Genomic DNA, 19,441 nt, shown 5'->3' with positions numbered 1-19,441 from the left:
TTATAAACCATGGAAAGATCTCAGAGCTTTTTTCCTGCCCCAAACTAAGCAGTCTGTCAGGAGCTTCCAGGCAGTCTTTGTAGGAGGAATGCTGCAGTCCCTCTTATGGATCATTAACTGGAAATGAACTTGGGGCCTTCAGATGTGAGCACACTGCCTGCTGCCATACGACCCAGCAAGCCAACACTTTTAGTTGACAGTTCAAGTAATAGGGGTATGGGATTCTAATCTTTTGCAGAGAAAAAAAACCCAATAATTGAAGAGGAAAGTTGATTTCTTGCAGTGCCATTGAGGAAGCTTAATTTTTTCCAGTGTCTCAGCCCAGGTCTCCAGAGCCTGATGCTCCAATGGCTCAGACTTCTCTGCTCACCTGCTCTCAGTGCCCTCCCTGTGGTGGATGTTGCTCTCTAAGAGCTCAGCAGGACTGGAGAGGGCTGCAGGGATGTCCTGTGCCTCGCTGGCCACTCTGTGCTGCTTCCCAAACTGTGGTGCTTTGTGGAGAAGAGAGCTTTTGGCTTAGAAATGTGAGGTTTGTCTCCTTCCCACCAGGAGAAGGAAAAGGAAAGCTCTTTCCAGGGCTGCCCCATGACTTACCTCTGGACTTCGAGGGGCCAGGGCTGGACAGGAGGTGAGGATTCACATCACTCTACACAAACACCCAGCTGATTCATCCTGCATCTAAATCTTCTCTATTCTGAGATCTTCACAGCCTTGTGTACCACCATGCTTGGAAATATGATGCACTCCTGAGGCACAGCAGCTGATTGTTCCTGTACCTGTGCAGGAGAGAAACAGGCACTGCTCCTCCAGCACCTTCTGCCTTGATTCCACTTGAGCCAAGCTTTGAATCCCAGTCCCATCCCCACCTTCCCGAACATCCTTTCCGTGTTGGGTCAGACCAAACTTCTCCCCCTGAAACGGAGGAATCTTCTCCAGCCTCCAGCCCCCCCGCCCAGGGCTGGTAGTGGCTCTGGGGTGGGATGAGTGTTTCTCACCCCACACAGCTCACCCCAGGGGTGAGGGAGGCAGCGTGGTGGCTGCAGAGCCCCGCGGGTGCCAGATGCACAAGGAGAGCCGCGCGCGCGTCCGCGTCCCTCGCGCACGGCGAGCGTCACATCCAATTAAGGCACTTCAAGCCCTAACGGGAGCAGAGTTCGATGTCTCTAATTAGTCCGGTCAAAGGCAGGAATTCCCTTCTGCTGGGTGAGTCTGCTCCCGTGACAAGAAGATTAGTGGCCTCAGCTTGTGATTGTCGAGCTCAGGGATTTTCCAGCCCACTTAAAGTCGTTTGCAATTTTCTGTTCCTCGTGGCGGTTGTTTGGAGGGGCTGGTTTCATTCCAGGAGGGCAGGGGTTAAAGCATTTTGGTGAAAGACAGGGAGCTCTGTCCTTGGTGCCTGTTTGCTCACTCCTGGAGTACCTCTGGACCTCTGGATTTTTACATCTGTCTGGATGTAACAGGGAGCCAGGAGTGCACCAGGACCTCCCTGGGTGGTGTCTGCTGGACATCAGCTGGCCCGAAGTGTTGAGACGTGCAGTACTCTCAACACACTGAGGGACAGAGATCACAGAATCACAAAATGGTTTGGGTTGGAAGGGACCTTAAAGATCATTTTGTTCCAAAACCCTTGCCATGAGCAGGGACATCTTTCTTTGCACTGGGTCATTCCAAGCCCCATCCAGCCCGGCCTTGACCCTGAGATGTGTCACCTCCTTTCAGCTGAGTGCAGGGGGGTTGCTGCTGGTAGAGCTGCTGGCAGATGGTTGTCTCTGAACAGTCCCATGTTGCCATTTGCCTCTGCTCCTGATAAATCCTGTTCAACCAGCTCTCTGTCTTCAGGGTTATAAATACCTATGATCAGAGCTAAACTCCAGCCCTGTGGGGCCAGAGACCCAACTGAGAGCTGCTCCGGGCTCCTGCTGTCTGTTGCTGATGCCTGACAGCTCTTATTGCCTGTGGTGAATGTGGATAAAGTCTTGAATACCTGTGCTGTGGTTTGAAAGGTCTAAAATGTCTAAATTTCTAGGATGTAATTGAAAATCCCCACTCTATGTATCTTTCCAGTTAAGTTTTTATGAGCTTTAAGATTTCTTATGCCATTTTATGCCACCACATTACTGAAGTTCATGTGGCAGAGGGGAAATATCTTAATTCCATGTTTTGTCTCCTTTTTCTGTCCTTTTGGTTTAAACTAAGCTCTACAGGGGCTTGAGGATATTGTTTGTCAGAGCTGTAGAAAGGCTTTTGTGTCTGATTGCTTTTCCATTGCCTCAGCTGAGTACCATATTCCTCCCCTGACTCTTTGATATCCTGAGATTTTTCTCCTGCCACAGCAAACCTGCAAAACTCTTGCCCTAAAATGGATCTTTTTTTGGTAACTTAATGCTACCTTTTCTGAAAAACAAGGCTAGAAAGGCTTGAAAGTTGCTCCACAGTATCTCATGGGTTTACACCAAGGCAGATCAAAGGTCTCATTAGCAAAGCATATTCTGGACAACTGTAAATAAGAATAAGTTGTTTGGGAGTACACTAAATGCTGTGGAAACGTGTGAGAACTAGAGATGCTTGAGGTACTGTTGTCAAACTAGAATTCTGTATCAGAGACAAAATAATCACTTGACAAACCAGAAATCTTAAAATCTAAGAAATTCTTGGAGTTTTGGGAGCTGGATCTCTGCTTATAGAAGCATCCATCACTGAGACAAATAAGATCTTTCTCAAAATCACTCACTCTGGTGAGATAACCAGAGGCTGCAGCTTTTAGTGAAGTCTCAGGAAGCAAATTGCCAGGCTGGTTCTGTGCTCAGAGCTGGCTGATGCAATGAGCCCGTGTTCTAGAGACCCTCATTGTGGTTATTTTGGGGTAGCTCATCATCCAAACCCCAAGTTCTCAAGCTGGGGGTTCTCCCATGACCCCGGGGTGCTGTAGCCATGGGCAGGAAGGGGATATAACCCTGGCTGTGACTGATCCTTCCTGCCTGCAAAGGCAGCTCTGGCTTTAATAGCCACGATCCAAGATTTAAACTCAGGCAGGGTGGATAACTTTTGGAGGCTGGCAGACTTCCAAGCAGATATCACCCCTCGTAAAGACCACAGTGACGCGCTCTCTCCTTGGGTTGGAATGGTATTTTCCTAGCAAATAACTCCGTGGTGCACCTGGGATGCCGTGATTAATGAGGCAGATTTGCACGAAGGATATATAGGCAGGGAATCTTCCAGGGGAGAGGAGAGGCAGGTGGTGAAACCCAGCTCAAGCCATCCAGCCATCCCCAGGGCCCAGTATTTCATCAGGTCGTGTGTGGAACCCTCCTGTTATCTTACCTTAAATAAAATTTAGTGGGACGTGTCAGGAAGGCCCTGGCTCAGACACTATGAAAGGGAAGTTCATTTAGGTAATTACCAATGAGGCAGTGGGGGCTTCCTAAAAATTAGGGACTTCTAGGTTCCGTGGCCTCTGCCCAATCCTCGAGAAATGTCCCAAGCTGACAGTCTGGTGGTGAGTAGAGAGGTGCAAGTGATCCAGGGTGGGAGGGGTAGGTGACAGTGGTCCTGATGGCTCCTGGGAGGGTGGGTTAGCACAACAGAGCAGGGACTTTTGCACAGCCTCAAGGGAATTCCTTGGCTCCTTTAATTGCAGTGACTGTGAGCTGACTTCCCAAAAGGGTCTTTGGAAAGCTCAGCTTTGATTTTCTCTGCCCTGGTCAGAGGGAGGTAACCACAGCTATTTCCCCAGCCCCTGAACTCCTGGGACCCCCCACTGGTGTCCTGAAGCAGAGGATTTGGCTTGATTGTCCTGAGACTTATCTTGTTTGGTCTCCATAGCTCCTCTCTTGCACTCTTCTAGAGTTTACTTTGTTTTGCTCCTATTCCCTTTTCACTCCTGTCTGAAAAATCACTGAGCTTTCTAGTACAGTAATAGCCATCATTAATAATAATACCTTTAAATTATTCTAGTTAGTCTTTTTAGAGCGTTTTCCTCACTACCTTCTTCTTTGCTAATTGTCTTTCTCCAGTGCCCTGAGGAAGCCTGCACTTTCCAGAAGTTCTGAAGGGAAGGACAGGGAACTTGGATCTGATATTTATAAACTTTTTTCCTAAATGTAGGAGATTTGTCAGAGAAGAAATACAATTTTTGTGGAGAAATGCAATTTGGTGGAGAAGAAATACAATTTTTATGGCCCTATTTGTGCCCAGAATGGGGAGGTAATTGCCACAGAACACCAGTAACCAAGTCAGGAAACACCTAATCCTGAGATGCGAGGTCAGAGCCAGCTCTTGAGAAGGGGCTGTGGGTCAGCCCCTGCCTCACATCTGCTTGAGGAAGGGACCAAGTGGAGCAGCAATTGCACTTTGCAGAAGGAGCTCAGAGCTGTCCAGACCGGGATATTGCACAGGCACGTGAGAGGAAGAGACCTGTCTGGAGCTTGGGATGAGTGACCCTGCAGGTGTGGATGCAGGGCAGGGCAGTGGGAGCATGGGAATGGCAAAGGTGTGCCCTGCGCTTCGTTCTGAGCTGAGGTGGAGCAGGAGGATTTGGAGAAGTCCTTTCCTGTAGCCCACAGAGCTGTATGAATCCCCCTTCACCTCTCCACACATGCACTGGCTCTTCCAGCTGCTCCTCTAATGGCTTTTGAGCCCCAGACATAAAATTAGAAACCCCTCAGTCCTGTGTCACTCTAATCTGTCTTGGTCACAAAAATTAGCAAATTATTCTGGGCTTTTCAGGCTATCAAAAAGCCAAACGTTCTGGGATTTCCAGACCATCAAAAAGCCAAACCTTCTGGGATTTCCAGACCATCAAAAAGCCAAAAGTTCTGGGCTTTCCAGACCATCAAAAAGCCAAACCTTCTGGGATTTCCAGACCATCAAAAAGCCAAAAGTTCTGGGATTTCCAGACCATCAAAAAGACAAAAGTTCTGGGCTTTCCAGACCATCAAAAAGCCAAAAGTTCTGGGCTTTCCAGACCATCAAAACGTCATCTGCTGTTCGTCCCCTCTGCCATGCTGCTTGAGGCCAGGTGCCCTGGCACCAGCTTGGTTAAATAACGATGGTGATGCCATGAAGTGGCTGAGATGGGGTGTCAGTAGCCCTGAACGTGGGTGGAGGAAGGGTTGCACTTGGTTTGAAGTCCTCCTCAGCCTTGTGTCCTCAGCAGGGCCACTCAAGGACTCAGCACCATTCAGAAGTCAGTTCCAGAGCTTTTGCCAAAAGCCCTCCAGACCTGGACCCTTGAGGTGAGGTGGCACTCAGAGAATCAAGGCTGGGCAGGAAAACCTGGGGAAGGTTTCGCTTGCAGGTGTTTGAAACCAAGCAATTGCTGTGACACTTAATTGGAAAACGGTCATTTTCTGATAAACCGTAATGAAAATTTCCAGCTAACTCCGGATCCAGGTTTTCCTTTCATGCAGACCCTTTTTTCTCAGCCTGTCTCCCCCCTTGGCTGTGCCCAGCCAGCAGCCTGCAGGATTCTGAGCACTGAAGCTGAGGAATTGTTAGTGATCAGGGCGCCCTAAATGCCAGGAGCAGATGCAATAAAGAGCTGTTCCTTTCCACTTGAAATGCCTGTTGCATTTGCCAGGCAGCCAACACTGTAAATTCATTCTGACTATTTAAAAAGACCTTTTAGAGCTTTTGAATGGTTTCTGGCTTATTCTGGAGCAATAAAACCATAGTGGCTGAGAGTCAGACGTTCAGGACCTTACCAAGTAACTAAATACAAGATACTTGGGAGCCTTGTGAAGTGCTTAGGAACAAGATAATTATACTGGCCCTTATCCCGTTGTTTGCCTGCTCATAATCACTGTCCAGGGCTCTGTCTGGTGGCATTTGGGATTAGTGTGGAACAAAGAAATAGGGCAGGGATTTGCAAAACGGGAATCCCACCTGCTGGGGGGTGGTGGAACAACCGTGTGAAGAAGGCAGGGAAGGAGGGGAAGTGAGGTGGTGAATTTTCCTTCTTTTTCTGCTGCACAGAACTCAAAGAGGAGATCAATCATGGCTTGTCTTGCCTGGTTATGTAAGGGCAGGTTTCACCCCTTGTACACAGGAACCCATGACAGTCTGGGCTCCAAATCCTAATTCTCTTATTCCCTGAGGACAGCAGAGCTCAGCAGTGAGAGCTTGCAGGGCTCAGCTGAGGCTCCACAGCAAGGCTCTGCCTTTGTGTGACACCCCTCACCCTGGCAGCTCAGGTGACAGCCTGGTGGTCACTCAGGTCATGGAAGGGTCCTGCTGGGAGGGGATTTTCCTCCAAGTGCGTGCCTGCCTGGGACCCAGTTTGCCAGATGGCTCCCTGGCATCTGATCAGGGCATTTCCATGTGCTTGTGAAGGCTGATAAATGGTCTGTGAAGATTGTTCTGATACCATTTTGATCTTCTGGGAATGAGGACCTCATTGCAGATCAAATGTCTGATCTTTAAACTGCCATAAATCAGCATAACTCTACCAAAGTTAATGGAGTTGTGCTGATTTACACCAGCTGAATTTATACCATCAAAAATCATTCATTTGCTCAGTCTCTTCTCCACTTTTCCACCTTCCTTGGATTAGAAATGAAGTCTATAAAGCTAATATGGTCCCTGCAGCAGCATAACTTCCACAGAGTGTTTGCTTGAAGAGGTTAAAAGCCCTATAAACTGCTTTACATTCTCTAATAATAAAATGCAGATGCAAAGGGGAAGGATTTGATGGTCAATTAATACAGAAACCATCCAGTGCTTTGCATAGATCCTGCTCCTTGGCTTTGAAATACTATGCCAAATTAAAACCTTACCCAGAACTGTACCAAGATTAAAAAAGTAATAACAATCTGCAGCACTCTAGGTAGCATGCTGCAGTTTTCAGGGTGCCTCTGAGCTATGCCTCATAAACTCTTGGATAAGATTTGTCTGGATGTTTCCAACTGCAACTGCTCCTGGAGCAAAGCTGCAAAGCAGCGTTCAGCAGGCAGAGCTGGAGAGAGAGTTATTTTATGGAGGAATAGAGGAGGGGGTAAGGAAAGTGTTGACAATCCCTCATGCATTCCTCCGAAAGGAAAAGAAAATGATAGTTCCTGGAAACGTTCTGTCCTTCAGCTGGGTTACCCAGAGGGTGCTGGGCTGGGCAGTGCCCACAGGGTGGCTCTGGTTTGGGGGTGGAACAGGCTGACACAAACCCCAGTGAGTGACTTTGCAGCTGGGTTGAGTGTCACTCGCTCCAGCTCTCAGGGGTGATGGCCCTGGTGACCTGTCAGGGTGTCCCCACAGGTGATGGCCACTCCAAAGGAACAGTGCAGTCTATCCAGACACTATTTGGTGGAGCAGTAAGGTGGATGGCATGTGGATTTAACAGTCCAGAAGGCAGAATGAAAGCCCTTCTCTCTCAGAGCTGAAAGCAGTTTGGGCAGCGAGGAGCACCCACAGTAATCAATCAGTCAATAATCAATAACAGCCATCCCCTTCTTGGCTCCAGAGTTTCCCACTGACACCAATATGGAAATATATCACCTGGTTTTAAGGTCCTTAGTAATTTACTTGCTGTACAGTGTGACAAGAAGGAGGACAAGTAGAGTTCTGCAGGGGTTTGGAGTATCTGGAGACACTCCCTTCAGGACTGAGCCTAAGGACATGGGCTCCTTAGCCAGAGAGATCTTCCCCTGGGCTACCAGGTTGTAAATACTGAGCTCCAGGTTGTCTGGGGTCTGCTCCTTGGTCAGCTCTTGCTGGCTAATGGATTAATCAGACTGTGTCACTCAGACAGGAGGGATGGGCACTATGTCACTGATCTCAACCACCACAAACTCGGGTAGCTCAGCTTGTTTATTGGCCTGGGTGCTCAGTGTTCACAGAACACCCCTTCAAGGAACATTCATGCATCGAACAGTGGCGATCCAAGGAAGGCCAGTGGATATTCTCAGTTCAGTCAGAGAGAAAAAGAGAAAGATTTCTGCCAGGCTAAGCCTGGGAAAAAGTCCGAGACCAATGTAAAAAATTATCTTGCTTTCTGTTCACATTGTTTATAGATGTGTTCTACCACACTGATCTAAGTGTACCAATCAGGTGAAATGTTTATACTCTAAGACCAATGGAATTAATATTCACAATGTTCTCTATAAAAGAGAGAAGTGCTTTTGAATAAAGTTTCATTTGCCTTCTGAAATCGTGCGAGTTATTTCACCTGTCCCTGGCTCAACAGTGTCACCTTCTCATCAGTGTGTCCTTTGATGTGCACAGAACAAACTGGTGGCTGAGCAAAACCAGAGGCTTGGGCAGACATGTGCCCAATGTCTGCTTAACAATGCCCAATGACTTGATAACCAAAAAGATTGTGCTACTAAAGAAGCAAGAACAAAAGATTCAGAGTAGAAAGTTTTGTACAGAACTTAGAGAACTATAAATATGAATTATTAGTGTAACAAACTGGCTTTACTTGCATGGCATGGTCCATGTCTCTCAATCCTCACAATATGGATTCTCCTGGGTCTGAACAGGAGGCATGGCAAGTCCATCTGTGAGCCTTCCAAACCCTGATGGCAGCCCAGCATGTCTTGTTATTCTCTCTCTGCCTCTTTTTCTCCTTTCACAGTTTTGTAAAGATCAGTAAAATATACAATTTTTTTTAAAAGGAGTCATCAGAGCAACTAATAGACAGAATAAACCTATCTCAGATGGCCTTTGGGGATGGGGAGTCTTCCAGGTGGGTCTTCAAGCTCAGTTTAGATTGAAGGTTTTGATGTCTTTCTGTCTGAGCTCATGCACCTTCCTCAGCCCCCTGGTTTTAGTCCCAAACTGTGTAAAATCTCAGAACAGATTGCCAAGGTCAAGGGGAATTGCCCAGGGCTGGGATACTAAAACTAAATGAATGGAGCATGATAAAAAAGCATAATAGAGCTGATTTCTTAATTGCAGAAAGGCCTCTCCACACTGTTTTGACAGCATAAAGGGTCATTTACATCTATTTTGAGCCATGTAAAAGCCTGATCCTCATTTACACATGTTGAAAACTAAATATAATATGTACCACGACTAAGCCCCTTCCGACTGCCAAAGTGATGGAAAGAGACTTCAGTGTAAATAAAGCTCAGGCCTGTTTTCAGTTCCAGCACCACCAACGTGCCAGTGCAGAAGCAGGAAAGATGCCAAACATATTTATTTTGGCCCAGCTGGGTGTTTCTTCAGTTTTCTGTCTGCAGAAGAAAGTGAATGCACACATTTTGGCTCTGCCTTGCACAAGAGTCACCACAAGTGTCACTTTCCCCCTCCCAGGCAGGGACCAAGTGTCCTGAAGGCCACTGCACAGAGGATGCTCTTGTTGGGCAGGACTTGGGGCAGCTGGATGAGCACTTTTGTGGTGTGGGTTGCAGGTTCTCTGTTTTCCAGCTGCTGAGCTGCTCCCAAGGATCGGCAGCGACTTTAAATCAGGCAGAAATCGAGAAGGCACAAGCTGACAAACTCTGTTTGTGTCAACTAAAGAAAACCAGTGCTCTGCTGGCTGCTGGAAATGGGCTCCAGAGTTTCTCCTCAGGTGGAGGAGACAGGGAGTAACTGCTCAAAGATGTGAGTAATTCCCTAACAGGATGATGATGATGATCACAGGCTGATAGGGGCTCAGTATTGGCATCTCCTTAACCAGTCAGACTCCAAACCTTTCTATGTATTGATTGTTATAGTAGCAGCATTATAATTAATAGTGCCTTGTGTACTTCACTGTGTGCAGCAGATGATGAATAAGACCATCAAAGAAGTTTTTACCGTTCAAGAAAGAGGGGCAGATGTGAGAAATGGATTTGTAGAGAATTCTCAGAACCTGCCAGAAAGCTCACAGAGCCTTGTACATCTGTGTGCAAACTCTGAGATAAGGTGTGCTGACACAGGAAGGCCATGGAACAGAGATGACATTGTTGAGAGAGAGATGGAACTAGAAACGAGTTTCAACAAGTTTCAAATGATGGCCTTGCAAAAAGATCAGATATTTTAGAGAATTAGAACTGTGAAAGATGCATTGTAGCAGGAACACGTGGGGTAAAAATATAAGTGATTGGTGTTAGAAGTAACAGCAGCCTTGTGTGGCAAAAGCTAACAGGCTGAGAAACATTTCTAAGGGATTGTAACCAGGAAATAGGTTGGCTTCTGATGGAATTGTGTTGAGTTTTACATCTCTTATGTCTCATCTTTCAATGAGACTGATAATGGAATAAAATCTCTAAAAGCACCTCTCAGTTGCCCTGTCTCTGTAAAAGCTGGGAAAACCAACAGTCTGGGAGAGCACTGCTCTTCCCTGAGCACACTGGAGGAGGCTGTGATTTATCCTGGGGCACAGGGGCAAGTGGCTGATCCTCCAGAGGCTCAGTAACACAGACCATCTGCACACTGACTGCGATGCAGCTTCTCCCCATCCTTTTTTTTTCTCCATGTAGGACAAGGAGCAGCCCAGATCTGAAGGGAGGTGCAATTTTAAGCAGGGCTGACGTGCCTCTGTGCCAGTGTGGGACGGATTAGAATTAGTTTTTGCTAATTTGCTCCACATGGAGCTTTCAGTTTGAATTCTGTCTCCTGAATCAACAGGCAGACCACCCTCTTGGTATCCTGACTGCTGTATTTCCCAAAGTGAGGGAAGAATTCCTCATCCATCCCGTGCTTCCTGTGGTTCAGGCAGTGTTGTACCCACTGCTCCAGGGAAAGGAGTGTGTGTATTCAGCTTCCTCAAACCTCACAACTGATCCAAACTTGGGCAGTCATTTCAGAAAACAGTCAACTGGAAGGATGGGACTTCAAAACCTGGAGCTGTAATTGGACAATGAACCCCAATATCTAAATGGACCAAAACTTATGAAAGTGTGAAAACATGTGATGTGCTGTCCATCTTGGGTCCGTCTTGGGTGGAGCCCTGGCAGGGCTCTTGTGCTGCCCAAGGTGTATCCTTTGAAGGTCTTTTTAATAAATCCCTGCTTTATTCCTTTAACTCTGTCCAGCCTCTGTGCCAGGCAGCCTCTCGAGGCATCACTGTCACAGGCTGTCCACTCACGCTCACTCTGCTTTCCTTCTCCATCTGTAACTGAGCAGTCTGATACTTCTTTTGTTTGTGTTTTACAGCACAAAATGCAAGCTGGAAAAGCTATACCATTATTTCCCCAACACAGAAATATGTGTCTGCAGTGTGGTGCTTTTTAGAAGAGCATCCACTCAGATGGTGGGGAATTCATCACAGCCCAGGGTGAGTAATTCCAATGGCTCATTACTCTTTCAATTACAAACTGGCACTTTCTTTGCAGTCTGAATTTGTCTAATTTTGGTTCCAGCCACTGGATATTGATATGGCTTTGTCTGTTAAATTAAAGAGAGTTCTGTCATAAGATATCTCATCTTTAGTAAGTGCTCTTCATCTTTAATAAGATACTTCTTCCTCTCCTTTAGATAAGCTAAATTATTAAGCACCTTCAGTATCTCAGTGTGAGAAGCTCTGCTGCACCCCACAGCCCTCAGTCTGTACCTTCATTTTCCTCCTGAATTCCTGCTTGGATACTGCTTGGTTGCCCACTAAGCCCATCATGCCACCATGAGACCTCTGTGTGGAACTGGCAGATCTGCCACATCTGCAGAGGCACTAGATGAGGCTATGTGGATTTAGGCACCTGAATCAAGCCCTGAAATTCCAGAAAAAGGACATAAGATCCATCTCCCCTAAATTGAACCCCTGACAGGTATAGCAGTAGACCAAACCTGCCATCTCCTCTCCCGAGGACATCTTGCTCAGTCAAAGCTCACAAGTGGTTTTTTGGTGTTTAAGTCAACACTGGTTTAAGGTGACAGTGTCCAGAAGCTGCATCTGTTGTGGTTATGGAGCCACTGGTATGACTGAGAGGTCTGGGCTTCTGTCAGCTTTATCTCTGTGGGTTTGGGAGGAAGACATGCTGGTGATGCAGGCTCATGCCCTGCTCTGCCAGTAAAATCCAGCAGAGTTAAACTGTTTGATGCTGTTTATTGTGGCTTCAAGGACAGAGTGTCGTGTCACCTTCTGCTGTTTGGTTCTAGGTATGTAAGAAATTGTCCCAGCCTTTGTGCTGGGGTTCAGACATTGGCCAGGAGCTTTCAAGGACAACCATCAGCCACGTTCTCCACCTGCAAGTCCACCTGAGGGGGACCTGCACAGCACTGCCAGATTTCTCATGGCTCTTCAGAATGCCTGGACTTGGGCTGGCCCCCGTTTTAATGGTGTTTTATAGCTGTTCTACAGCACTGTGGCTGTTAGTAGTGTAATTTGGGTTTATATACAGTGACTGATCATGTGCCAGGAGTTTTATTATGGACAACAAATCCCATTCAATCAACAGCGGAGACCAAACAGCCATTGTTGAACCTCAGTTCTTAGAACAGTGTTGGATGACTCCAGGCACGCCAGATGGGACCTACCACACTCACTCTGCTCTGTGTGAGCAATCAGCATGTGCATGGGCTGCAGATTCCCTCACCAATTGTGCTGGCTGGGAGCTTGTTTCAGGTCCAGCTAGAGAGTCCTGCTGTCTGGAATGGTTTGAGTGCAGGAGGTTCTGCAGTGTCCAGCGAGTCGGCCGAGGTGGGACCTGACATGGAGTCCTTGTCAGAGTGCAGCAGAGCAGAGTGCCTGGCTGCTCCACCAGACTATTCTCCTCCATGCCAATTTTAATTAATCCAGCTGCAGAGAGGCTGTCTGTCCTCTGGGGCCCATGCATCAAAGGCTCCAGGAGATCTCTGCCTTGTGCACAGCTGATGGACCAGCCTGCCTTCTCCACCCTAGCCCAAGGCTCAGGAGGATGTTTTGGAGGTACTCTGCTGGCAAACCCCCTTTTCAGGAGCAGCCAAGCTCTGCAGAGCCCATTTAGTGAACACACAACTCAATGAGACGTGAACAGCCTGGTCATGGCAGGGTGAAACACACAGATTCACTGCTCAGGGGAGGAGGCAGTGCAGCAGAGAGAGCCCCAAAGAACAAGCATGAATGGATATAATCCATGGTGTGAAAGCTGTGCTATAAATAACGGGCTGATGGAAACCAGATCTCTTCTGCATATGCTTGTCATTTCTGCTCCAAAGCAAGAAACTCGTTAGCAGTGAAAGGCTCATCCATGGCCATGCTTTGGCCTCTTCTCCTTCCCCAAGGAACGTGCTGGTCCTCCTGAGACCTTTAAAAGGTCTGGGCATGACCTGGGAAAGCCATGTGATCTCCTGAAAGATTTCTGATGGGTCACATCAGCATCTAAGGGTAGGCCAGCATTGTTTGTTTGATAGCAGAACTTCTCTCTCTCTCACTTGTTCCTCCCTGCCCCCATTTTACAAAATAAAACATTGGGATCCAAACTAACTTGTTTGAGGGCAGAAGATGGCTGTAAAAATAAGTGCTGCTGATATCAATGCCCAACAGTATTAATATTTGATATTTTGGTCTCTCCAATTTGCCAGTCAAGTAAAGCAGAGAAGGCAGGACTTGCCATGTATAGTTGTCCTCAATGCTAATCCTGCTGTGAGCCATCACAGCAAATAAATTCATTTCTCTCTTTCCTTGTGTTCATGCAAATCACCATGGCAGTGGAATTAAGCTTGTGTGAGGCCAGTGTGAGCGGGAAGCAGTGGCACCACAGGCAAGGAGAGCTGAACTTTGGCCACCAGTTTTCAGGGAGTTAAAGAGAAGGAAGCATATTCCCTAAGGCAGGGACCCATTTGGAATAAATCTGCTCGTTGGCTGCACTCCTCACTCTGGCAGCCATCTCATTAAATTCAGCCTAAGTTCTGCAGCATGGTCAGCTTTAACTAATAAAGATCTAGCATGGTACCTTGCTAATCTCATTAAATGGAGAGGTGTATTTTGGTAGTGGTTGCTGGAGGAGGATAAGGAAAGAAAGAGGTTTAGCAATTCCAGATCAAGCCATTTCAGTGTTGTAAAGGCATGAGTATATAGGTATGCACAACAAACATACATTATATACATACATGTACATTCTGCTAGTTGTTTCTACTTAATTCTTCCACAAAAACCAGTGGTACCAGAGGCCCCAGGTGCCAGCCCCCAGGGATAACTGCATGCCAGGCTACAGGGAACTCCAAGAGTGTCATTGATCGTGGCTGGGTACCAATCCCAGGGCTCTTCTTGCACCTTGTTGGCATAAAAACATTCTGACCCTCCCCTCCCAAAGCCCAGGAGTAGCTGCAATGTTAAAACCTGCTGATTTCAGTGCTTTACCCAGTGCCTCACTGTCAGGTTTATTTTCAGTGACACCAGTAGATGTTTCCCCAGCTCTGAACTAGGATTTAAAAATCCCAGCAACTGGGCATTAATAAATGGCAGCTCTTCCACTTGGAGGACGAGGCATCACAGAATTACAGAATTCAAAGACTTTCACAGAATCTCTGGGTTGGAAGAGACCTCCAAGATCATTGAGTCCAGCCCAGCCCCAACACCTCAACTCAACCCTGGCACCCAGTGCCACATCCAGTCTGTGTTAAACACACCCAGGGATGGTGACTCCACCACCTCCCCGGGCAGCCATTCCAGAACTTTATCACCTTTCTGTAAAAAACTTTTTCCTGATATCCAACCTGTATTTCCCTTGGTGCAGCTTGAGACTGTGACCTCTGCTTCTGTCAGTTCCTGGAGAAAGAGCCCAACCCTCATCTGACTAAAACCACCTTTCAGGCAGTTGTAGAGAGTGCTGAGGTCACCCCTGAGCCTGCTTTTCTCCAGGCTGAACACCCCCAGCTCCCTCAGTCATTCCTCACAGGGTTTGTGTTCCCAGCCCCTCTCCAGCCTCGTTGCCTCCTCTGGACGCGCTCGAGCGTCTCAACTTCCTTCCTAAACTCAGGAGCCAACCTACTGAGGGAGAGAAAGGGAAAAACCTGGTTCTCTCTCCTTTTTTTTTGTTCCCAGACTGCTGTGGCTCAGTGCTGGAGTGTTAACTTTGAAGTGCTGTGAGGATCCACTGGATTTTGGCACCAATCCTTGGGCTGTGTTGGCAGCTTCACTCCACCCTCCCTCCCCATGGTGTTACTTGCCAGGGACATGGTTTCAAACCAGGTCCAGAACTGGACACAGCATCCTGCACAGCACATTTGGGTGCTGATACAAAGAAAGAGGAGGAAATATCAATATCACTTGATTAATCAATTGATCAAGGCGGCTGCACAGGGTCTTTGTTGTGTCTTTTAATGTTGTTCCTTCCCCTTCCTTGTGTCACAACAAGGATGCTGTTGTGTTTTGCTGAGTCCTTCCTTGCTTGGGGCCAGTCATTTATCAACAGAGATTTCCATCTTGGCCTAATAATTCATCTCCTTTTGCAGCCCTCGCTGCTCCGAGGGCCCTTTGTTTCCTCTTATCACAGCCTAATTATTTGGTGAAGGAGAATTTCTGGCTATCTTGGGGCCAGTGACCAGGAGTTCAAGAAAACCTGGCTCCCAGGTAGGGATGTGAGAGTGGGAGAGAGGTTCCCAGGGCTCAGGCCCACATGCTTGTGTGGCAGGGGGAGGTTGGAAGAGCCCAGTGGGTCCAACATGAAACACAAAGTCTCTCTTTTTTTGGCTTAACCTTCCCTTTGTGCATTTGTCACAGCCAAATGCTCCCACGTACATCACACCCACGCACCTCCCACCCCTTTCTCACACACGGACAAACTCACAATCTCACACATTCTGTTAAGAAATCCTGTAAATTCAGGGGTTTGGTCTGGGGTGCTTTGTTTTTTTTTTTTTTTTTCCTTCTGTTTTGGGTTTTTTTTTGCGTTTTTTGGGTTGTGTTTTTGTTGTTGTTGTTTTTATTTTTGTGGGGGTTTTTTTTGTTTGTTTGTTTGTTTTGTTTGTTTGTCTTTTTCTCCCTGGAAAACCTGGAACAAAAAGATAGTAAAAATCTGTATCCACACATATGAGGCCAGTGCTGGGATGCTAGAAAGGGGAATGAGCGGGTGGATGAGCAGATAATAATCACAGTAGCATAATTAATAATAATGACAGAAAGGCATCCTGCTCCTATTAGGAGTACATGCATAGCTTTAATCAGCTTTCTCCACCATCCAACAGGAGACTTGAACTAAATCAATTGCTGATTTCTATCAGAAGGGTTGTTCTGACCAGATTGAAAGAGGGATCCCCTTGGTTCTTTATTTCAAAACAAGGAGAAACTATTAATTTATTGTTCATTTATATATCCTTATCTAAACCAGTATCATTTCTTTGTTTTATTCAATGACTCCAGTGCAGCTCTGAGGGTGTTTCAGGGAGTTTCCCAGTTTGCTTTCCCCTGGATAAGCATCCTTTGCTCCTCAATCTGCTGCCTCTAAAGCTCAGTGCAAAACTCAGAGATGGCCCTGGACAGCCAGGCTGGGGAGAGAACCATTATGAAGAGCAGCAGGGCTGCAGTCCCTGTGCCACTGCTGTCTTTGAGCCACACTCAATGCTTTATAAAGCACTTTGGAATCACCTGGAGCATGTGAGGTGCACTATAAAATCAAACTCCCTCTCAGTCTGTCTCGCAGCCATTGCCTGACTCTGAAAGCAGCAATAAATTCAGCTGGGCTGGTTATGGCCACTCATACCACTTCAGAACTGTTCTTTAAAGAGAAGTTCTAAAATCTTGTTGCTTTATTAAGCATTTCATACATTTGAATTGTCAGTTGATGTATCACATGCAAAAGAGACAGCGACTAGAATAATAACCTTTCCCAGCATTTCATTTTGAAGCCCCATTTACCTGAGCCTGGCTGCTTCCAATAAATATTTCACAACATGTTTCTCCTCCACAAGTGCACTTACAACTTATGAAGCAAACACAAATGTTTTAATTCTGACAAAATGAGCATTTTTTTTCATGCACCAGCCTCGATTCAGCACATAGTTTTGTGGCTAAATGGCTTTCTGATTATCGTGTCCCAGGATATTACTTCAACTGAAGTGATATGAAATGTCATTAAAAAGTAATGTTCCTCTGCTTTGACAATCATATTAGTAAACACTGGAGGCTCTGCAGGTTATATGTCAGGCAGGCCGACACTAATGGGTTTATTAACATATACAGTGGCACTTTGTCAAACCTCCTTGTTAATCTAAATTTGCAGGTGACTAAAAGAAAGTGAGCAGGGAGCAAGAGAGCTGTTTAAAGGAGCCAGGACACCCTGAGCAAGGTTGGACGTTCCCAGGGTTGCTTCCCTGGATCCACCAGCCCTTGCTCCCAGGGGAAAGTCTTCTCTGAGCTGATGGGGAGCACAGACACCCATCTTGGAGGTGAACGAGTGCAGTGGAAAGGGCACAGGTACTTTTGGTTCAGGGTGGGGGTGAATAGCTGCATCCCCATCCAGGGGAGCCAGCAGGACAGGAGAAGCCAGCACTGGGCTCTGCTGGGCAGTGTGTGCTGTCAGGGAGTCTGAGGGGCAAATACAAGAGGGCAAATTCCACAGGGTCACGGGAACAAGGATGTCAGGTCCCAGGGACAACTGCCCTGAAGCGTGTCAAGATATTTGTGACACATAGAAATGAATTTTTTGGGGGAGTTCAGGCAATATTGCTCCGAGCAATTGATGGAGCTGTGTGGCCTTTTGGAGGTGATGTGTCGATTTCTCGGGGTTCTGAAGGTCAGGGTGATGCCAAGATTGTAAAGAGTCTTTTCTCCCAGCCCGCACAGCCAAAGAAGGAGTCTGGAATGCGTCTGGTTGCGCTTTCAAGGTTGTTTATTTTTCCTTATCTATATCATTCTTTCTCTGACCTGCCAAGCTCTGCCCAGCAAATCCACCACAGCATTCTGCCTCAAGCCTCAAGTGGTTCCCACATTATATACTCAAAACTACATGTGTATGTTTACAATTTATTACCAATATCTATCATCTATGTTGGACTGTGAATCTCTGCCTTAAACCAACAGAAAAGTGTCACCATCACAGCAAGACATGGAGAACAAGAAGAAGGAAAAGAAGACCAGGACATGCCCAAATCTTGTACCCCCTGAATCACATTCTAAAAACCCCCTAATTCTACTTTTTCACCCTGTGTTAATTCACCTACCACACCACTCAAACCCTTGTGGCTTGTAATTCCTCACACAGAGTTGGCAGTTTTTTCCAGGGCTAAAATTGAAGCCACAGGTGTTTTTGACTTCGTGCCAAGGTCCCCAAGCCCCCTGCCAGGGTCTGGAGACAGCCAGGGCAGCCAGAGGGATGTCCTGGACTCTGACAGTGATGGAGTGCTGAGATCAGATGTCCCCTGGCATTCAGGCAGAGGAAGGATGGACCCCTGAGCTGGAGGAGGGCACGTGCTCTCCTGAGAAGAGAACAGCACCATGCCTTGCAAGATCCTACAACAACAGAGTGGTGAGTGCAGGTTTTGCAGGCTGGTGTGGCCCTGCCCAGGTCCTGACAGCAAGGTGGGAGCCTTGAGGACACCACTGAGTTTGGGGACAGCTGAGGTTTTGAGCTGTGGAAGACAAACTAACATCTCTCACCTCAGAGGCCCTGACTCAGTGGAGAACAAGGGAAGGCAGGTGCTGAAATTTGTACCCATGGCCAGACTTCAGTCCCCAGGACAGGTAAAGCCTGGAGAGACCTGCTGCCACCTCTGCACACCCCAGACACCCTGGCAGCTGGGATCCACTGGGATCCATCCCAGGGGGGTTTTCCCACAGGGAATTGTACAGGTCTGTGTGTGTTCCTGTTCCTGGGACAATACAGGTCTGTAAGTGGCAGAGTGGTAAGGATTGGGGGTAGATCAGTGGGGCTTGGGGACCCTCTGGAGCATCACTGCTTTGTTCAAGAAGAAGCTTCCATTCCTGGAGCCACTTGAAGCCCAGGATGCCCCAGAGCTTGGCAGGATGTGCACTCCTGCTGTACAGATTCTCCAGCTGTGCAGGTTCTCCAGCTGTGCAGATTCTCCTGCTGTGCAGATTCTCCTGCTGTGGCTCTTGTCCCTGACCACCTCTCATCATTTTGGGAACTGGAAGCCTGAGATTGAATTGCCCAGCTGAGATTGCAGCTGAGCCCATGGCATGAGAGCTCTTTGCAGACAGGCACGGGGCTGCCAAGGTTGCACAACCCAGGCTGGAAGACCCAGCTATCCTTCCCTGCCTGCAGCAGCTCCTCCACGTCTGCAGCCACTGTCTTCACCCTTTGTGCTGCTTCAGCAGCAGGTGAAGCAGAGAATCTGGGCAAGAACTTCATCCAAGAGATCCTCTCTTCCCCTGCCCCTCTTCCTCCAGCCTACAACCTTCTCCTGCACCCACCTTCCCTCTGCTCCTCCTCCTATGACTGCAAAAATAAACCACTTGTGCCACTGTGACAATGTACCTGTGCCAGAGAAATGGGTGTTACAAGCCCTAGGAGTGGATCCTGGTTTCTGCTTTGTTGGCAGATAATTACAACGTGGAAGGGAAAAGTGTTTGCTGAAAGCAGGAACTTAATGGGGTTTACAAAGAATGCTTTGTCCAGGCAGCTACCGGAGTCAATAAAACTCAGTTTGGGCT

The sequence above is a fragment of the Vidua chalybeata genome, chromosome 19, assembly GCF_026979565.1.
Source record: "Vidua chalybeata isolate OUT-0048 chromosome 19, bVidCha1 merged haplotype, whole genome shotgun sequence".
NCBI classification, from domain to species: domain Eukaryota; kingdom Metazoa; phylum Chordata; class Aves; order Passeriformes; family Viduidae; genus Vidua; species Vidua chalybeata.
This window is presented reverse-complemented; position numbering follows the sequence as displayed.